The sequence below is a fragment of the Mauremys reevesii genome, linkage group 3 (genome assembly GCF_016161935.1).
Source record: "Mauremys reevesii isolate NIE-2019 linkage group 3, ASM1616193v1, whole genome shotgun sequence".
NCBI lineage: Eukaryota > Metazoa > Chordata > Testudines > Geoemydidae > Mauremys > Mauremys reevesii.
Window position 1 is genome coordinate 82,539,550 of NC_052625.1, and position 21,622 is coordinate 82,561,171.

The window sequence follows — 21,622 nt, forward strand, 5'->3', positions numbered from 1 at the left end:
TAAATTAATCATTCCTCAATAAGAGGAAACAGTCTTTCTTCAAAGATTTTTTTAAATCTACAAGAGGTGCAATTATCAGTGCAGAGGCACTGCTGCACCCAGTGAGCTGCAGCCTACACTTTTGGCATGCACGTGGTAAATCCATGGCCAAGTGTGCATGTTTACCGCAGTCACATTTCTGGGGGGAGGCTTTTTGGGAGTTGCAATTGCACAGAGAGTGGGAAACACAAATCATTGTCAAACAATATGGTGAAGACAGAGCGGTGTCCAGAAATAGCATCCGATTCCCTCAGCAACAGAACACCACCTCTGCAACCTCTTTCCAGGGACTGTGTGCAGGAGGCATAACTGATCAGCACCTGTCATGGCGCTTCTGTCAAGAGTCTGCAGCTGCACTGCAAAGCTGTCATAGGGCCATCAGAGTGGGGGCTGGGCCATGGCGACAAGCTCATGAGGAGTGGAAATCTTACAGTACTCTCAATGACCTCTCTTATGAGGGATGGCTTGTCATTTTAGATCCACAGTCCACTCCCTCCCACCCAATTTCAATTATTCTACATTGCTGAGATTGGAAAAGGAAATCATGTCACTCACAAAACATGCAGTTTATCCAACAGCAATGAACATCCCCTTGAATGTTTGTTTGTGTACAGTGCTGGTGAAGGGCTCAGGATTGACAATTCTGGAGTGCCAAGAAGCACAGGATAGGCAGCACCAGGGCAAGTTTCCCCACACTACCCTGCTGATATGTCCCAACTCTGACTCAGAGGCCTGGTCTACACTATGCGTTTATACCGAATTTAGCAGCGTTAAACCGATTTTACGCTGCACCCGTCCACACAACGAAGCCCTTTATATCGATATAAAGGGCTCTTAAAACCGATATCTGTACTCCTCCCCGACGAGGGGAGTAGCGCTCAAATCGGTATTGCCATGTCGGATTAGGGTTAGTGTGGCCGCAATTCGACGGTATTGGCCTCCGGGAGCTATCCCACAGTGCACCATTGTGGCCGCTCTGGAAAGCCATCTGAACTCGGATGCACTGGCCAGGTAGACAGGAAAAGCCCCGCGAACTTTTGAATTTCATTTCCTGTTTGGCCACCGTGGAGAGCTCACCAGCACAGGTAACAATGCAGTCTCCTGAGAATCGAAAAAGAGCTCCAGCATGGACTGCATGGGAGGTACTGGATCTGATCGCTGTATGGGGAGAGGATTCTGTGCTAACAGAACTCCATTCCAAAAGACAAAATGAAAAAACATTTAAAAAAATTTCCAAGGCCATGATGCAGAGAGGCCACACCAGGGACTCAGTACAGTGCCATGTGAAAAAAGTTAAGGAGCTAAGACAAGCCTACCAGAAAACCAAAGAAGCAAACGGAAAGTCCAGGGCAGGGCCAAAAACATGCCGCTTCTATGCTGAGCTGCATGCAATTCTAGGGGGGGTCTGCCACCGCTACCCCACCCCTGTCCGTGGATTCCGAGGTGGGGGTGGCAATCGCAGCCATGGCTGAGGATTCTGCGGACGGGGAAGATGAGGAGGACGAGCTTGTAGAGAGCACACAACACTCCGTTCTCCCCAACAGCCAGGAGCTTTTTCTCACCCTGATGGAATTACCCTCCCAAGCAACTATCCCGGACAATGAAGCCATGGAAGGGACCTCTGGTGAGTGTACCTTGTAAATATAAGATATGGTTTAAAAGCAAGCGTTTTTTAATGATTAATTTGCCCTGAGGACTTGGGATGCATTCGCGGCCAGTACAGTTACTGGAAAAGTCTGTTAACATGTCTGGGGATGGAGCAGAAATCCTCCAGGGACATCTCCATGAAGCTCTCCTGGAGGTACTCCAAAAGCCTTTGCAGAAGGTTTCTGGGCAGCGCGGCTTTATTCCGTCCTCCAGGGTAGGACACTTGACCACGCCATGCATGTAGCAAGTAATCTGGTATCATTGCATGACAAAGCCTAGCTGCGTATGGTCCCGATGATTGCTGGCTTTCAAGCAACATCCGTTCTTTATCTCGATGGGTTATACTCAGGAGAGTGTGATATCGTTCATGGTAACCTGGTTGAAATTCGGGAATTTAAGTAAGGGGACAGAGATGGCCATTCCTACTGGGCTGTGGCTTAAAAGAAATCCTTCCCTGAAGGTAGCCAAGCGGGGGGGAAGGGTGTGGGGCGCGATTGGCGCTGAGCTTTTCCGCGTTTGGCTAGCAGGAATCTTTCCTGCTACCAGCCACGTGGTGGGGGGGTGGGGTGGGGGGTGTTTAGCAGTGATCTTCCATGATGCCAGCCACAGGGTGGTTTCTGCTGCTGCACGTTAACAGGAAAGAAGCAGCACTCAACGGTAACACCAAAGCTGCAGGCACTCAATATTAAGATGCAAAATGCGACCTTGTAGTGAAGACACATGTGCTATGTAAGGTGAATAGTGTTGTTCACCGTGAAAGAGTATGACCATTGTTCTCTAAAATGTATCTTTTAAAATAATTCTCTCCCTTTTTCCCTCCCTCACGCAGGTGCAAATTTTTCAAGCTTACCTACTCCGTCCCGAAGGCTCTCTCAGATAAGGCGGCGGAAAAAAAAAAAAAAAGGACGTGAGAAGAAATGTTTTCGGAAATCATGGAAGTGACCCGCAATGAAAGAGCTCATCTGAATGAGTGGAAGGACGTGGTAGCAAAGTACAGGAAAGATGCCAGTGACCGTGAGGACAGGAGGGACGCACGTGAGGACAGGAGGGACGCACGTGAGGACAGGAGGGACGCACGTGAGGGACGCACGTGAGGACAGGAGGGACGCACGTGAGGACAGGTGGTGGCAGGAAGATCAGCGGTGGCAGGATGCAACTCTGGGGCGGCTGCATGATCAAACTGACATGCTCCGGCATATGGTGGAGCTTCAGGAACGGCAGCAGGATCACAGAGTGCCGCTGCAGCCCCTGTATAACCACCCTCCCCCCTCACCATGTTCCTTAGCCTCCTCACCTGCCAGACAGGTGAGGAGGCTCCGTGGGGGTAGGCTCCGTGCACCCGCCCACTCCACCCCAGTGGACAGCCCAACCAAAAGGCTCTCATTATTATGAAATTTTTTTAGTGGCCTTTTCCTTCCCTACTATTCTCCTCCCAAACCCCACCCGGGCTACCTTGTCAGTTCTCTCCCTCTTTTTATAATTAAGTAATAAAGAATACATGATTTTTAAACGAGAGTGACTTTATTTCTGTAGAAAGCAAGCTGTGATCGAAAGGGGGGGTGGCCTACAGGGAATGAGTCAATCAAGGGAGGGGGGTCATCAAGGAGAAACAAACAGTCACACTGTACCCTGGCCAGTGATGAAACTGGTTTTCAAACCTTCTCCAATGCGCACTGCTTCCTGGTGTGCTCTTCTAATCGCCCTGGTGTCTGGCTGTGCGTAATCAGCGGCCAGGTGATTTGCCTCAGCCTCCCACCCCGCCATAAAGGTCTCCCCCTTACTCTCACAGAGATTGTGGAGCACACAGCAAGCAGCAATAACAAAGGGGGACATTGGTTTGGCTGAGGTCTGAGCGAGTCAGTAATGTGCGCCAGTGCACCTTTAAATGGCCAAATGCACATTCTACCACCATTCTGCACTTGCTCAGCCTGTAGTTGAACAGCTCCTGACTACTATCCAGGCTGCCGGTGTATGGCTTCATGAGCCATGGCATCAAGGGGTAGGCTGGGTCCCCCAGGATAATGACAGGCATTTCAACATCCCCAACTGTTATTTTCTGGTCTAGGAAGTAATTCCCTTGCTGCAGCGGTTTAAACAGAGTACTGTTCCTGAAGACGCGAGCGTCATGAACCGTTCCCGGCCATCCCACGTGGATGTTGGTGAAACGTCCCTTGTGATCCACCAGTGCTTGCAGCACCATGGAAAAGTACCCCTTGCGGTTTATGTAGTGGGTGCCCTGGTGCTCCGGTGCCAAGATAGGGATATGGGTTCCATCTATCGCCCCCCCCCCACAGTTAGGGAATCCCATTGCAGCAAAGCCATCCACTATCACCTGCACATTTCCCAGAGTCACAACCTTTCGTAGCAGCCGCTTAGTGATTACTTTGGCTACTTGCATCACAGCAGCCCCCACAGTAGATTTGCCCACTCCAAATTGATTCCCGACTGACTGGTAGCTGTCTGGCGTTGCAAGCTTCCACAGGGCTATTGCCACTCGCTTCTCAACTGTGAGGGCTGCTCTCATCTTTGTATTCTGGCGCTTCAGGGCAGGGGAAAGCAAGTCACAAAGTTCCATGAAAGTGCCCTTACGCATGCATGTGTGCTTGTTTCCTGGGCCCAAAATCGGCGTTCAATGGCTAGAACCTGCCCCATTACCAGCAGGATCTCCAAAGCACAGGGGCCCGCAGTTTGACAGAATTCTGTGTCCATGTCCTCATCACTCTCGTTGCCGCTGCCATAGCCGCCGCCTCCTTGCCTGGCTTTGCAGGTCTCGGTTCAGCATAGACTGCACGATAATGCGCGAGGTGTTTAAAATGTCCATGATTGCTGTCTTGAGCTCAGCAGGGTCCATGCTTGCCGTGGAATGGCGTCTGCACAGTTCACCCAGGAAAAAAAGGTGCGAAACGATTGGCTGCTGCTGCTTTCACGGAGGGAGGGGTGAGGAAGCACCCGCGACAATGTTTTTTGCCCCATCAGGCACTGGGATCTCAACCCAGCATTCCAATGGGCGGGGGAGACTGCGGGAACTATGGGATAGCTATGAGATAGCTACCCACAGTGCAACGCTCAGGAAATCGACGCTAGCCTCGGTACATGGACGCACACCACCGAATTAATGTGCTTAGTGTGGCCGCGTGCACTTGACTTTATACAATCTGTTTTAAAAAACTGGTTTCTGTAAAATCGGAATAATCCCGTAGTGTAGACATACCTAGAGAGATCATTTCAATTGAGATTCAAATTCCATGTCCATTCAATGTTTTCCTTCTTTGCTTAGATTGCCAACACGGTGACCAATTAATGCCTCAAACCCTCATTGTTTGAAGCTCCCTATGCTCCTTTTAGATTTGCAATAGCAGAAACAGTAATGTCCAGCAGCTTGTAAATGAAGGAAGCAATACACATCCCTCATGATGAGTGTCCTAGTAGTTACAGAAATAAAATATATGTACCAGAGCAGTGGCTCTCAACCTTTCCAGACTACTGAACCTCTTTCAGGAGTCTGATTTGTCTTGTGTACCCCCAAATTACCCCTCACTTAAAAACTACCTGCTTACAAAAATCAGACAAAAATGTCATAGCACACTGTTACTGAAAAATTGCTTCCTTCCTCATTTTTACCATATATTTATAAAATAAATCAATTGGAATATAAATACAGTACTGTGTATAGTATATAGAGCAGTATAAACAAATCCTTGTCTGTGAAATGTTAGTTTGTACTGACTTGGCTAGTGGTTTTTATGTAACCTGTTGTAAAACTAGGGAAATCTCTAGGTGAGCTGAGTACCCCCTGGAAGACCTCTGAGTACCCCCAGGGGTACGTGTACCCCTGGTTGAGGACCACTGTACTAGAGATTTCCAAGTGCTTCGTGAAATAAGTGCATTAAAATGAGAGATTTGAGGGAACTCCTTAAAGTGCTTAATTCAGTGACCATCTCCCAGTAGGAAGGAGAGAAGGCAGAGGCTTAAGGCAGTGGAGCCAAGAGCATGGCACACATCTTTTTTGCTCCTATAAACACGCTGGAACCCAAAGCTTCATTTCCTTTGGCCTGTGAGGGTAAGTGTTGTATCAGCAGCTAGACACATTTAGATTAGTAAGTCTTTTATTGTAAAATATTCAGAGTGGAAATTCCATGTGTTTGGACAGTGCCTAGCACAAAAGGGAACCCTGATCCTTAGTGAGTCTATTAATAATTAATCGTAACTTCCTTCTCTATAGCCACAGGTTTAGGGCATCTGCAGATGGAAACGCATGTGACAGAAGGTCAGCACTTACCAGTTATAAGAGAAAGATGCAGCCAGTAAGTACCCATTGTGTTTTTCTCCAGTTTTCCCTTTGTTATTGCTCAGGAGAGGACACACTCAACACAGATGTAAAGATGAAAATTATTAGGGATGCACCCAAACTGAATCTCCAGATCTGAATTCTGCAGAAATTCACCTCAATTCACACCTGAACTTTATAACTGGTCCCTGTCTCTCTACTGAGTTGAGTTAAACTTTGGAGACATTTAGATCAAAATTTGGTGACTTGGACTCCATCTCTCAAAATTATATAAGGGTCAAGGCCAATATTAATGGAACATTATGATGACATTTTTAATTACACAAAAATATGGAAATTTCAGATTCAATGTTCTGAATCTGATATTCACAGCAAAAATACTGATTTGAATGTCCTGAACTTTTGTGAAAGTAAAATGTTCACCTTAATCATTAAAATGGTGTGGTGGCATTTGTTTAATTGTATTTACAGTCTGGGTGTCTTTAAAATTTTCCCTTAAGATTCCTTCTTTGTTAAGTCTTGTTTACAATCTCAGGCTATACTTTAGAAAAGCATATTTACTCAGCGTGAAGTAAATATCCTGGAAGTTTTATGATTAGGAGACATTACACCCTGCAAATTCTGATCACCGCCTAGAAAGCAAGCAATGTCTCTCTCTGAGGTGGTGCATGAAATCAGCTGATGTTTTCTTTGGAACTGCCTGAACACCAATTAATGCAAATATGCAGAGCAGGGGACTGGGAGTTTGAGACACTTGGTTTTTTACTCTGCCACTGCCTTCCTGCATGAGTGGAGGCAAGTCCCATTTTCACTGGGGTTTCAGTTTATCCTTTTCCCAAATGAATGATAATAGGATTTGCCTCTCTTTCTTCCTCTTTCAGTCATTCACCTTCCTCACTTTTCTCTTCTTCTTCTACTGCCTGGTTCTTATCCAATCCCAGACTTTTCTTCCCTAGATTTTCATTTTCCTTGCTTTCTCATCCTCTCTATCCCCTTTCTCCCTTCCCCAACACTGCATTTTGCAAAGGCTGCCACACCTTCTTGGAAGCCTCCATTCTCTAGTAAGCCTCATTCTCCTAAGAGTTATTTCAGTGATGGGGAGTACAGGAGACTTAGGCTTATACTAGTAAGAGTCAATTCATCTTGAAACTGCTGCTTCCATGGTTCCTGCTTTGAATCAAATGTTTACTCAGATAAATGGAGGGTCAGTCCAATTTGTGCTGAGTGACTAACATCCAGTGACCAGTGGAAGAAAGGCTCTCCTGTGCAAACCACAGGGAATATGGACTTAGGCTCTAGTCTTCAAGAGTATTTAGGCACCTAACTCCCATTGACTCAATGGAAGTTTAGGCAACTAAAAACTTTTGAGGATCTGGGCCCTAGATCTCATCTCTGATCTTTATGTTTACAGCAGCTCAAAAACAATGCCAGGTACCAACTCCCCCTTATGTCCACAATGAGTATCCTAAGGCTGTAATGTTAACACACTAGAGGTAGGTGTGTGTGTGTGTGTGTGTGTGTGTGTGTGTGTTCCTACTTAAATATACCTGTTTCCTGAAGATTGGGGGTTTGTATCAAACAACCAGCAGAAAGATATACACACCACACACATAAAGCAGAAGTCATCATGAACTGCCTGTGGCTGAGCTCCATAATTGAAAAAGAGAAAAAAAATTAGGAAATATCCCCATTATTTTCTGTTTCAAAGTCTACATTATCCTGCATGACAAGATAAAAGGTTTCACCCCTCGCTGTTTTTCCCACAATGGAGTATACAGCTGACTGTACCACAAGTAAACAAGCTGCACTCAGCATACAATACTAAAGATGACATTAGTCATGAAATATTTAATGTAATTTTGATGGCTTTAAAAAAAAACATAGTAGGAGCTACTTGTGGAAGTGGATGAGGGAGAAAATGTATGTGTTTAAGTAGTTTAGTCCAATAAAACATCCTATGACAGAGAGGAGTGACAACTGATGTTGATAAACTGCAGATCTCAATTCAGTTTTGTCCAGTCTTTACCGATGAGGAATGGACTGAGAGCTCTTACAGAATTTTGGTTTTTAGTGCCACTTAAAAATAATAGTATCAGGAGGTAGCTGTGCTAGTCTGTATCCACAAAAACAACAAGGAGTCCAGTGGCACCTTAAAGACTAACAGATTTATTTGGGCATAAGCTTTTGTGAGTAAAAAAACCTTACTTCTTCGGACTCCTTGTTTTTACTTAAAAGAAGCAGATGAGAAAATCCAAGATTATTTTCTCTGCTACATCTTCACTCAGTCTTAGAGCAACAAACTCACTTTAGAATTTTTCCCATTTAGAACAAACAGCTTAGGGTTACGTAAGCAGGTGAGTTATTACTCCCACAGTGTAAAAAATTTCCCTTCCTTGTTACCAGCATATATGAACTATTGTAGATCTTCATCATCATTTGTCCTAAAATTCTGAGAACTCCCCTTCCACCCTCTCATTGTGACACTTCCTTTGTCAAGTCAGTTCCTGTCTATCAGGGAAGTCCAAGGTCCCAAATGCTTGTCCCCTGGAAGTAACCGCAGAATGTTGTTGTTGCTGTTCCAGCAAGGATAATGGAGATTTGGTGTCCCCTTGTTTCACAGTGATGGATCCTTGCTTTTTCCCCTCTGAGCTGCCTTTCATTTTTTTGAATTGGTTTAAATATCTTTTGATCATAGAATTGAAAGTAGCCAGAGACCCAAGCTTCCCTACCCTTGTTAAACTTTCCCAGCTCAAGTCAATGTGTGCAGGAATAGCCTGGCCGGGAAGTCATGGTAAATCAATATGAAAGAATACAAAGCTGCACGGAGACTGTCCTGCTTTTATGCCTCGTGGCACTAACCCGCTAACACTCTTTTTATAGGATAGCTGAGGCCTGGTCTACACTAGGCGTTTAAATCGGTTTTAGGAGCGTAAAACCGATTTAACGCCAAAACCGTCCACACTAGGAGGCACCTTATATCGATTTTAATGGCTCTTTAAACCGGTTTCTGTACTCCTCCCTAACGAGAGGAGTAACGCTAGTATCGGTATTAACATATCGGATTAGGGTTAGTGTGGACGCTGATCGACGGTATTGGCCTCCGGGAGCTATCCCACAGTGCACCAGTGACCGCTCTGGACCGCAATCTGAACTCGGATGCAGTGGTCAGGTAAACAGGAAAAGCCCCGCGAACTTTTGAATATTTCCTGTTTGCCCAGCGTGGAGCTCCGATCAGCACGGGTATGGCGTAATCCAAATCAAAATAAAAAAAGAGCTCCCGCATGGACCATGCAGATGTGATCGCTGTAAGGGCAGGCAAATCCGTTCTATCAGCGCTCTGTTACAGAAGATGAAATTCAGAATCCTTTTTTAAAAATCTCCAGACAGACGCCATAGCAGGGACTCAGCGCACTGCAGCGTGACAAGCGTAACGGAAAGCCAAAGAATCAAATGGACGCTCATGGACTGGAGGACTGAAGCTTTCCCACAGTTCCTGCAGCCTCCGAAAAGTATTTGCATTCTTGGCTGAGCTCCAAATGCTTCTAGGGTCAAACACAGTGTCCGCAGGTCAGGGCATAGCTTGGCAATCTACTCACCCACCCCCCACCACCCCCAGAAGCGAAAGGTAAAACAATCCTCTGACTCTTTTACATGTCACCCTATCTTTACTGAATGCTGCAGATAGACGCGATAGTGCAGCACTCAACACCAACATCCTTGCTCCACCTCCCCCCCCCCCCCCGCCATGGGTGGCTGATGGTACAAAATGATGGAAATCCATCCTCTTCATCAGCCTCAGCTGATGGGACAAAAGGACTGGTAACCGTCCTCGTCATCAGCCTATTGGCCCTAATTTTTTCTGGTGGATGGATGGTGCAATATGGCTGGTAACCATCCTCATCATAGCAACAGGGGGCTGAGCTCCATCAGCCCCCACCCTTCATGTGTAAAGAAAAGATTCAGTTGCCCCTGGACTAGCAGTGGGATGCTGGGCTTCTCTCCTACACACTGCTTAATGTCCTGTCTGGACTATCATAGCAGCTGGAGGCTGCCTTCCACTCATTTCTCACTAACAAGTCAGTGTGTCTTATTCCTGCATTCTTTATTAATTCATCACACAAGTGGGGGGACAATGCTACGGTAGCCAAGAAAGGCTGGGGGAAGAACGGAATCAAAAGGTGGGGTTGTTACAGGAGCACCTCCTGTGAATAGCATACAGATCATAATTTCTGCAGGCTCTGACACAGAGCAGCTGTGCTCTCTGGTTCTATGATACGGTGGTTCTCTAGTACACTTGCCTATATTAGGCAGCACTGATTCTATTTTTAGATACCAAAAAGGAGGGATTGACTCAGGGAGTCATTCCCAATTTTTGCTTTTGCGCCCCTGGCTCATCGGCCAGGGGCACTTATGACAGCAGCAAATGGTACAAAACGATGGAAGGTGCAATATGGCTAGTAACCAATCTTGGCTTTTGCGCCCCTGGCTGATCGGCCAGGGGCACTAGCAGCAAATGGTACAAAAGGACTGGTAGCCATGATCATCCTCAGTTCCAATTTATGGAAGGGTTTGGATGGTGCAATATGGCTAGTAACCATCTCTGCTGTCATGCAAAAGCAAAAGCATGCTTTGTGTAGCGCTGCTGAATCGCCTCTGTGAGCGGCATCTAGTACACATACGGTGAGAGTCACAAACGGCAAAACAAGCTCCATGATTGCCATGCTATGGCATCTGCCAGGGCAATCCAGGGGAAAAAGGCGCGAAATGCTTGTCTGCCGTTGCTTTCCCAGACGAAGGAGTGACTGACGACATTTACCCAGAACCACCCGCGACAATTATTTTTGCCCCATCAGGCACTGGGATCTCAACCCGGAAGTTCCAAGGGGTGGGGGAGGCTGCGGGAACTATGGGATAGCTAGGGAATAGCTACCCACAGTGCAACGCTCCAGAAATCGACGCTAGCCACGGACCATGGACGCACACCACCGATTTAATGTGCTTAGTATGGCCGTGCTCCACCCGATTTTATAAATTCTGTTTTACAAAACCGGTTTATGCAAATTCGGAATAATCCCGTAGTGTAGACGTACCCTGAGATTTGTGTCTTTGTGCCTTCCCCTCCTTTCTTTCAGTTCCTTAGTGGGATGTTCACAAAGAAATGTCCTGGTTAAGCAACAGCTCTCTAACTTCCTGCCACATAGAGTGGGTACCTACCTTCTCCCTGGTTTTAGCCCATTCTCTTCCTTTCTCTCTGCACAGAGCTGAGGGTGGGAGTACACTGAACTGGGGGAGGGCTAGGGATGAAGGAGCAGGCTGGGGGTTGGGGTGTAGGGTCTGGCCAGGAGCTAGAATGAGGGAGGGGGCTCAGGGTTGGGGCAGGAGTGCTTACCTGGGCAGCTCCCATTTGGTGTGAGGGGTGCAGGTGGGAATGGGGAGGAGGAGCTTCTGTTTGGTGCTCAGGGTGGGGATGTGGGGGGTGCAAGAGTCAGGGCATGGGGGTGTGTGAGAAGGGTGCAGGAGTCAGGACTGGGGTCATGGTGGGGTGCAGGGCTCAGGGCAGAGGGCTTGGTGTGTGTGCGGGGGTTCAGGAATCAGGGCAGGGGGCATGGGCTGGAGTCGTGGGGATTCTCCCAGCCCTGAGCGGCTCATGGCAGGGGACTGGAGGGGATATGCCCTGATTCCACCCTCCTTCCCTAAAGCCCCATCCCCGCCTCTTCTCCGGAGCAGCAAGCATGCTGCCTCTGCAGTTCCTTCTCCTCCCCCTCTCCAGGGCCATCAGCTGTTCCCTCCCCAGGGAGGTGAGGAGGAGGGGCAGGAACCCAGCACACTGGAGGAAGAGGCAGGGGAGGAGGGAGCTTGGCGGCCGGTGGAGGCTGCCCTGTAGCAGCAGCCGTCAGGACCAAGCTTCTGCCCCCTGCCCCTGCAGGAGAGAGTGGTGGGGGGGGGTGGAGAAGAGCAGGCTGAGCTGGGCAGGATTTTTAATGGCACGCTGCTGCCTGCCGGGGTCTCGGCCGCCGGCCCTGCTCAGCCCGCTGCTGGCGTGCCATAGGTTGCTGACCCCTGCTCTACAGATTTTCCTTACAGCTGTAGATCTTGAAATATCAACTCCTCCATTTGTACCCAGACCTTCTACTGAAAGGTGTTACTTTACACCTTTAAAAAAAACCTTAGGTGATGCCTATAAAAATGCAGTTATTAGAACTGGGACAATAGCCCAAACAGATGTCCATGAGTATTTTGCTTAAATTTGTGCTGGTCAAGCCTGTGCCCCTTCCATATTCAGTTTCCATAAACATTTGAGCAGATGAGTTTTACACACACAAATGCATAAGGAGAGAGGCAGCGATGGCTCCTTCATCTCAGGAGTTGGTGACTGTGGGTATGTCTACACTGCAGCTGGGAGGTGTAATTTCCAGCTTCTGTAGATTTTCGTGTGCTAGCTTTGATTGAACCAGCATGCTAAAAAGAGCAGTGTAGCCACAGTGGCTCAGTCTAGCCACCTGAGTACATGCCTAGGATCTTGGGGCAAGTCTACATTACCGCTTACATCTATCTAACTTACGTCGCTCAGGGGTGTTAAAAAGACACCTCCCTGAGCGACGCAAGTTACAGCGACCTAAGCACTGTCCACACCGCCTCTTGCAGAGGTGGAGTAGTAATGCTGATGGGAGAGCGCTCTCCCGTCAGCACTGAGGGTCTTCACCAGACGTGCTACAGCAGTACAGCTGCAGCGGTTCAGCTCCACTGATGTAGTGCTTCTAGTGTAAACCTCCCCTTGGACAGGATTGTACTCTGTTAGTCCAAGCTACTGCAGCTACGTTATTTTTAGCTGTGATTTGAGCTAATGCACTATCATGTGTAAGATGGTCTCCACACGCTGGAAATCACATCCCCTGACTGCAGTGTAGACATACCCTGGAAGTGGAACCAGCGGATGTCTGCATTTGTGTTTGCACACTTACGGTTGACTTTTCAACTGAACCTAGTACACAAATTGGGGAGACAAGGCTTGCTTAAAGGTTCAAACCAGACAGTGGGAAAAAACAGAATGTGATTCATCCTGGTGTTTACATCTCATGACATTTTTTGGTGCTACACATGATTTTTTAACACAAGGGGTTGGCAATACTGAGTGAGTCATTTTGCAATTCTATATTTTGCTTCAGTAAGAAGCTTTCAGCGTGATTGTTCCCAGAAACAGAGGTGGATTGAGCAAGAACTTCCCCTCCTTGACAAAATGGATCTGTTTTCCTTTGTGATTATTAGTTTGGCCTGTCTTTATCTTTGACATGTTTACTTTAATTGTCTTTGCAGTTTTGATCGATTCATGCTGATTAGCAGGAAACTCCAAAATACATGCATGGGAGCCTAAGTTCAATTTCTTCTTCAGTATTTTTTTCCTCTTTTCTCTTGAGTAACAGATTAATCTCCCTTGATATCACATTTCCAGGCATCATTAGCAGTAATAGTAGCATCATTTGCACTCTCATGTATTTCTATTTCATTCGCTTAAAAGGACACCATCAACTTAGAAAAAAATTTCACACATCTGCCTGAACTTTCTTTTTAACTTGCTATTGTTGCAAATAACCTCTAAGTTTACCGTAGCTGAAAGAGAATAGAGGAAAAAAATCCTGGTTTTTTTGAGAGGAAGGATAAACTCATGGCTGAGAATTTGATGTACTTCTCAGGAGATCCAGGTTAAATTGTTGGCAGTGCCACAGACCTCCATTCTGACCTTGGGTAAGTCACTTAGGCCATGATCCAGTAAAGCACATGCTTAACTTTAAGCACATGAATGGGACTATTCGGACCCTAAAATTAAGCACCTACTTGGATGCTTTGCTGGATCAGGGCCTATGTCTCTGTGCCTATAAAGTGAGGATGCTAATCATACTTCCCTACCTCACAGTGTTGAGGATAAACTTTTTAATTTTTACAAGGCACTCAGACCTAGAGTGATGAGATCATAAGAACCTAAACTGTCTCATTTTGTTCACTATGCGCATTAGACACCACTTGGTTTATAATCATTTTCACTGTTTCTCTTGTGTAGTTGGCAGTTTCTCTTTTTGTTTGGGTGGGTTTTTTCCCCCACAAAGAAACAGAGAAGAGAAAAGCATTTTAAATACGAGAATCTGATGTAAAACCACAAAGCCTGTGAGGGGATTTAATGGCAGCTGCTGACTAGATTTACCAGTTCAAGATTCACACCACAGAATCCCACTATCAGGGTCAGCTAGACCAGGAGAAGCACAGCTTGAACTGTTTCCTGCTGAGTACAGAGTAAGGCAGGGCCCAATTCACTGTTACTCGGCACCTTGTGTAGCCATTTACATTAGTGCACAGTGAAGGGAAGTGGGTGTAAAACACTAGTAGCTGATAGCTTTTCACACCTGCTTTCCTATGGTGTAAGTGACTCCACAAGACGCAGGGTGACAGAGAATCAACCAGCTCCACAAGCGAAGGAGAGAGAAAGGAAAGTAACAAACACCAGCAATGCTTGGAGAAATACTGGTGCCCACTTATTTTTGCTCCCCTCTTCCTCTCCCAGGGACTATAATTTTGTGACTCTGAAGGAGATTGTGTAGAGCAGGTCAGGGGGAAAAAGCCAGACAGAAAAGAGTGACCAGAAGACCCAGCCCAAAGAGAAGAGAACTACTCAGAAATCGTGGTCCAAATTCTTGGCTTAGTCATCTTAAATCACACGTAACTGCTTTCTCTGTAGACTGGGTATCTTCTTTCACTTGTCTTCCCTCTCTTCTGTAGCACCCGGATATATATATATATATTTTTAAATGATCTTTCTACCTCTGCAGTGAGATTTGGGACAGAATTATCCATACAACTGAAATGTAGACGCTGATTAGACACTTCTTTGTATCCCTACATATTTTTTAAAATGCCCAACCCGCTCACGACTCACCCAGGACCAGATCAAAAGTGCATGATAAAGTGCATTTATCATATGGCCATCTCCTCCACATATGTGGTAATTTCTCTTCTTTAAGCATCAGTATGTGAAACAAGCATGTGTGTGAAACAAAAATACGCAGTCTCTGCCCCAAAGACCTCACAGTCTAAATAAGACAGAGAGAGGAGACAGGATGTACAGGGAAGATCACAGGAATTAAAGATTAGGATAATTTTATATCTAATTTTACAAACAAAACGCGTTAAAAGAACATTGCAATCTTAATAAAGTCAGACACTCAAAAGTTTGAAAATGCCAGAATTAAGGTCACAGTTTGGCCCCCTTAAGTATATGCATTATGATACAGTCTTTGATTACATACTATTTTTTCCTCCTCTACACTGCCGGGGCCCAACAGAGGATTCACTGAGAGCGCAGGAGAGGGAGGCTCCCCGCTCTCAGTTCAGGTGCCCAGAGCTTCAATTGCAGAACAAGTCCTGCTCAGCCCCAGGCTGGAACATGCCCAGTGCAGAATATTCAGAGTATTTAGCGGATAAAATCCAAGCAGTCTTTACTGAGCAGGTGTGAGCTGCAATTTTTCAGTGGCTTATAACTTGGTCAAAAAAATGGGTGAATTTTCACAGTGACAGCAAAAGGCACATCCCTAACACAGCGGCCACCCCCCAGCCAAATTTAAAGCCTTTGCACCAAAGCATGGGGGAGGGGAGCTAGTGCTTTTCAAAGAAAAGGACACCACTATTTTCATATGGGCAAAACAATGTCTTTTTCCCTACCCTCCTTCTTGGAAATGGCTGAATTGTTTTACCTGAAACCCCAACCCTGAGGCAGACATCGGACATGGAAAATTTCAGCCCAAACAGTTAAAGTATAAGAAAAGTTATAAGTAACTGAAAGCAGGGTATTATAATGGGAAGTGTCAGGCAACATTAACAACAGGTACTGCTATCACCCCCCTCCCCCAATATAAGTTATATTAGTAAGTATAAAATATAGCATTCACCTGGAAGCCAGTCTGGAGCATTCTAAGAAGCTAAATGCTATTAGACAACAAACTAAATACTGTAGCACAGTCAGACAGTATAGGAAAAAGTCATAGCACTGATTAAAAGGAGTCAGTGGATACAGATAACTTTGAAGTAAAGGTTAGTACAATTTTGGTGTTCTTGCTTCATGCTCCATTCCAGATCAAAAATGTTGTGCTTAGGAGTTTTTCCTTCACTAGCCAGTCTCAGCATAAAAGAAATGGATTCTTATCTTTGTCTTTTTTATCTTGGGGAAAAAATGATGTATTAGAGCAACTGGTGATCCACTGCTTGAAGTCAGCACATTTCAGGTCAATATCCAACTGTCTCCCTTTGTATCAATCTTTCAAAAAGGTAGATGTGGGAAAAAGAGCTATCAATAAGTCAAAAGGCACATTCAGTCTGTATCCCACAATTTCAATATATACCCACAAAATTCTATCAGATCCTTCCCCTTAATGTAGGTGACTACATTCAGATGTCTAAAAGGAACTTTTTATTGTTAAACTAAGATTTCCTTCATTGATTAAAAAGTCTCACAGTCTGGTCCTTAAAAAAAATACTAATGGAGAATTCAGTGCTGGTCCAGTCTAGCCAGCAGCACTAGCAGCTTCAAGGATTTATTTCATATTCATTATTTATATGCCTAAAAACCCCTCAATGCCCGCTACTGGTTTCATGACACAAAAATGCTTTATTGCACACTATTTTGGACCCACAGTCTGTCCTCAAAAGCAAAACTGCTCTATCAGGTTAGTGGATACAAAGTTCAAAATCAATGAAATGGCTTGCATCTTCCTCTCCAGAGGTTTATGAGTAGTCTGTTTTCCCTATCTTCCCCCATACCCCACCACCACTTTCACACCACTCCACTGGTTCATTTTGGAGACTCCATTCTTTTGGTTAATGTTCATTTGGAAAAGCCTCTCAGCATTTGTCATGAGAGGTGAAATTCACTAGCACAGGGCCTAGGCATCACGTAAGCCCTATTTTGGAGGCTTAAGTGGGTCTAAAGAGCATGGTTGCCAGTCCCCTGCCCTAAGCATTCATAAAATACTGAGTCAGGGCCCCCAAAGTCTTAGATTGTCTTAAAAATCATGACATAAAAATTAGATTTGGGTTGCTTTTTATTTGCCCTCTGATTTGAGAATGTAGGGTGCCCATGGGTCACTTTGAAACATTATCTGAAAACATGAAGGCTAGAAGCTTACTGTTTTTTAAATGAAAACTGGGATTCTGATGTAATCACTTGAAACTGAGCACTGCGGTATTAAGAACAAAATCCCACCTAAATTTTCACAAAACTTGTGATAAAAATTGCAAGAGTTGACAACAGTAAGGGGCACATAAGCCTTATACTGGCCCTCTACACAGGGGAATTTTGCCCTAACGGAATAGAAAGACATCTATTTTGAGGTCAGACTAGATGATAAGAGCAATCTCTTCCAGTTTTGTAATCTACAAATCTACTGAGCACTTAAGAGACCCTTTCCAGGGACTGCACACATGACTTCCTCGCTGTTCCCAATCCAGGGGAGCAAAAGTTATATAGACTGTGAATAGCATGGTACTGCAAACACTACAGTTTGGAATCGCACTGCTTCCCCAGTGCTTGCATTTTACCTTAAAATGCAGAATCTGCGTACTATGTTTAGAAAATGCAGCAGTGCGGATACAGCCACAATCCCAGATCTGAACCCACCAAAAAGGCAGAGTAAAAAAATCCAAAACAGGATCTGAATCTTGCAAATGAGTCTTTACCAGTTTAATGGACCAAACTAAAACCCCAAGTTAGCAGCCATGAACCCTGAGGCATTTCCAATCTGAATGCTGTGGCTTCATCCTGTCCCTAAATGCAACACAGAGGAAGATTCTGTTAGGAGAGCAGAACAGAGAAATAAATAGAAGGCTTGGCTATGCAACCAGTACTTTTAGAGATACCAGGCCAGACCCTCTGATGGTATAAATCAGGGTAGCTCCATTGATTTCAAAGAGCAATAAAGACCAATATAGCAACAACACAATCTCTTTGAGGCACTCTCACCACAGAATGTATCTGTTAGATACAATGTTCTTGCATTGGTGTCTCTATTACATTGGGGGTCTGTGGAGAATTTTGGTCCACAGAGGCACTTTTGTCATAGTTATTATTTCTTCTGCAGTAATGCACTGAGGCCTCATTGTGCTAAGCTCTGTACACACAATGAAGAGATTACAGTCTAAATATCTGATGAAAGGCAACAGGCTGATACAAACAGAAATGGGAAGCACAAGCTACCAGAAACGCAGTAACAGTATTTCCTGCTAATTATAGGCCACTACATAACTCTTCTAGGGTATCTAGAAGGCTTCTCTCAACCCCGCCCCTGCAAAAAAAACCAAAACACCAATACTTTGCACAGCTGCTTCATGCCTTTCTTTGTCAAGTACTTCTCTAATGTAAATTCAGCCATGGTCAGCTTTGCAGATGTCCCCCACACTGAAAAGGCAGCAAACGCATGAGAAGACAGGATGAAACCACAAAGCAAGCTGAAGGGATTCTAGCAACGCAGGCATCAGGAGCGGCCTACAGGCAGGGAAAGCAAATAGACAGCACAGATGGCAATCTAACCAAGCAGCAATACCATGTTATTTTTCATCTTTTCAATGCTGTCCTCTCTGATGCAAGCAAGAACAATTGCTGCAGCACAGGTGGTGTGTAATCAGTGTGGGAAGGATTAGTAGTTCTTTTGAAGCAACTGACAATGCTTAAAAGTTTGAGAATCCCTGTCTTAGATTGTTACTAAGGCTACGATTATGTCATGGAGGTCATGGAATCCATGACTTCCAGAGACCTCCATGACATTTTCCACTTCAGCCCCAGGACAGTGGGGCTGGAGCTCTCAGCTGCCGGGCAGCAGGGGGACCCCCACAGCTCCCAGCCCCCGCTGGGGGCAGGAGTCACCCAGAGCTCCCAGCTGCTGGGTGTGGTGGGGGGGGGGGGGAGACCCCCAGCAGCTGCTTAGCTACGGCGGGTTGTGGGGGGAACCGCTGACCTCTCTGCTGCCATGGGGGGACCCTGCAACTCCAGCCGCCACAGGTGGCGGGGGAAACTCAGGAGCCCCAGCAGCTGTGGGTGCAGGACCCTCCTCCCTCCCCATTTTGTCAGGGATATTTTTAGTATAAGTCAGGGACAGGTCATGGGCTTCCATGAATTTTTGTTTATTGCCTGTGTCCTGTCCATGACTTTTACTAAAAATACCTGTGACAAAAAATCTTAGCCTTAATTGTTACTAAAGATGACACCAGACAGCAAGTCAGTGCCCAGCGATGTAGAAATAGGTGGAGCAGATTGTGTCTTGGAAGAGGGTCATTCCTTATTACTCTCATGCACACCCATCTACCATCAGATGCAGAAAGCAGGATGTGGCTCGCTCTAGAGCCGGTCATCACTGCTTTTCCAGTTAGCCAGGGGGGAATCACGGGAGAGCTTTTAGAGAGAGACGTTCTTCCTCCCTTTACAGCCTAAAAGGAAGAACTGAAATCATGTGCAAGTTAGCACCATATAGGTCAGGGGTCCCCAATGCGGTGCCCGTGGGTGCCATGGTGCCCGCCGTGGCATCTATGTGCACCTGCCTACTGGCCGCCGGAAAAGCAGCCACCGAAATGCTGCCGAGAAGTGGCAACGTCAAGAAGCGCTGCCACCAAAATGCCGCTGATTTTCGGCAGCATTTTAGCGGCTGCTTGTCCGGCGGGCATGCTCCTCCGTGGCTAGTCGTCAGGTGCCTGCCACACTGAAAAGGTTGGGGACCACTGATATAGGTTGCTACTGGTCACTTGGGTTTGTTCAGTTTTCTTTAGTGAGCCTATCAAGCGACCAACAGTCCAGCAACCCAGAAACAACTGGGATACGTGGCAACAACATTGAAAGTTTGATTTGGGATTTATCCAAAACCATACAACATATTCAGCAGTACTGGGTCCGAAACCCTGCTGGTTTTCCAGGCTCAGCTCATCTGAATCTTTTGTTTTGATTCAACGTAAAAATAATTCTATTGATAATGGCCCTGCAGAACTTAATTTCAAGCTTTAAGGAACAGCATTCTTCCTTCTGGAGAAGTTTAGATGTCTTCTCCTCTTTCAACCCTAGTGAACTGGGTGTTATACTGAGGAAACTGAATATGCAAAAAAAACAAAAACCACACCACACCGTCACTGGGAAAGGGTTCTGAGTCTGGGAAAGTAAAATTAGACAAGCCAAATAAGATTATTAATTTATGTAGTTTGGCATCCTGGTTCTAGCAGTGGCCAGAAGGAAGCGATCCGGCTTCTGATCCCCCATTCCCAAATGCATCTAGCCATTTACACAATGATATACATGGAAAGAGTTGTGCATCTGGAATCACCATTACAGAAAGTCAATTTATGCCTTGAAATGAGACTTGATTATCTCATCTAGGGCCTAACTCAGCAAGGCCCTTAAGTATGCGGGTAACTATCTGCATCTGAAAAGTTCCATTTACATCACTGGGGCTAATCACATTCTCAAAGCTCCACAGATGCTTTAAGTGTCCTGCTGAGCGTGGGCCCTAGTTTGCACAGCTACAAGAGTTGTTCATGGTCAGAAAGTCAGCCAGCACTTTTAAAAAATACAATGGTCGTATTTGCTTTGACTTTCTGCAACAGTGAGCACCACAGGTAAACTCTAAAAGAGCTTCTTAAATGTATGAGCAGGATAATTTTACAGGTTTTCTTCCAGTGACAGGGGGCTGTGCTCGGTGACTCAAGAGGTACCTTCTGACCCTACAACTTATGTTCCTAAAACTAATGCTTCAGCCAGTCACGTTTAGGGGTCAGGAAGGATTCCCACTCCTGCTCCCAGTGTACTTTGTTCCAGCCACATTCCTTTCTTTGAAACAGAGATGGCTACGACTGGAGATGGAACACCAGACAGGAACGGCCAGTCCTCTGAGGCAATACACAAGTCTCTTTCAAATGCTTGGCTGCCGTGTCTTGCTCACATGCTCAGAGTTATACTGACTGCCATTTTCACAGGCAGGGAGGAATTTTTGACCCAGGTCAGATTGGCAGGAACCTAGCTGGGTTTTTTTTCTGTCTTCCTGTGCAGCACAAAGTGCAGGTTGCTTACTAGGATCATCTGAGTACACCTCACTAAATCAATTCCGTGCAACTGAAGGGGCCCCAGACATTGGTGCATCACAGTTCCTCCTACTGTTTGTCTGTGGCACACAATAGTTAAAACCCCATGAGGGCTGTAACACTTCTGCCTAATGCTGGTTATTGTGCACAGTAAAGGGTGGGGTTTAGCGGCCTGTGATATGCAGGATGTCAGACTAGATGCTCAGGTGGTCCCTTTTGGCTCTGAACTCTCACTCTGAAATACACAAGTCAATATTTTAAATTTATCTCTCTTTAATTTAATCTACTTGGTATCCATCTGCCTCTGTGCCCTATGCAATAGAGATCAATGCCTCTTACAACAGCCAGCTGTTAAGTCTCTTGTCTGCTTTTGCTTCACAAGAAACATCCTAACAATAATCTTTTATACCAAATCTTCCTGTTCAACGCACAACTTTCTCCCCCCCCCCCCCCAAGCAAGGCCATATACAGTATTCTTTGCTTCAACATCTCTCGTGTATTCCTGTCTGACATGATCTTCCGTCCTCACAGAGTGCCTCAGTGAACTACATC

At 45.8% G+C, this 21,622-nt stretch overlaps 1 protein-coding gene and 1 long non-coding RNA gene across 2 annotated transcripts in view; both read right to left on the bottom strand.

The window, feature by feature from the left end:
* Positions 1-21,622, bottom strand: part of PGBD5 (piggyBac transposable element derived 5) — a 94,058-nt gene that overhangs the window by 61,867 nt on the left and 10,569 nt on the right.
* LOC120400887 lies at positions 15,105-18,693 on the bottom strand. The gene is made up of 2 exons (XR_005596132.1): positions 18,556-18,693; positions 15,105-16,274 (listed from the first exon to the last, which is right to left on the bottom strand). It is a non-coding gene; the product is annotated as an uncharacterized LOC120400887 (long non-coding RNA).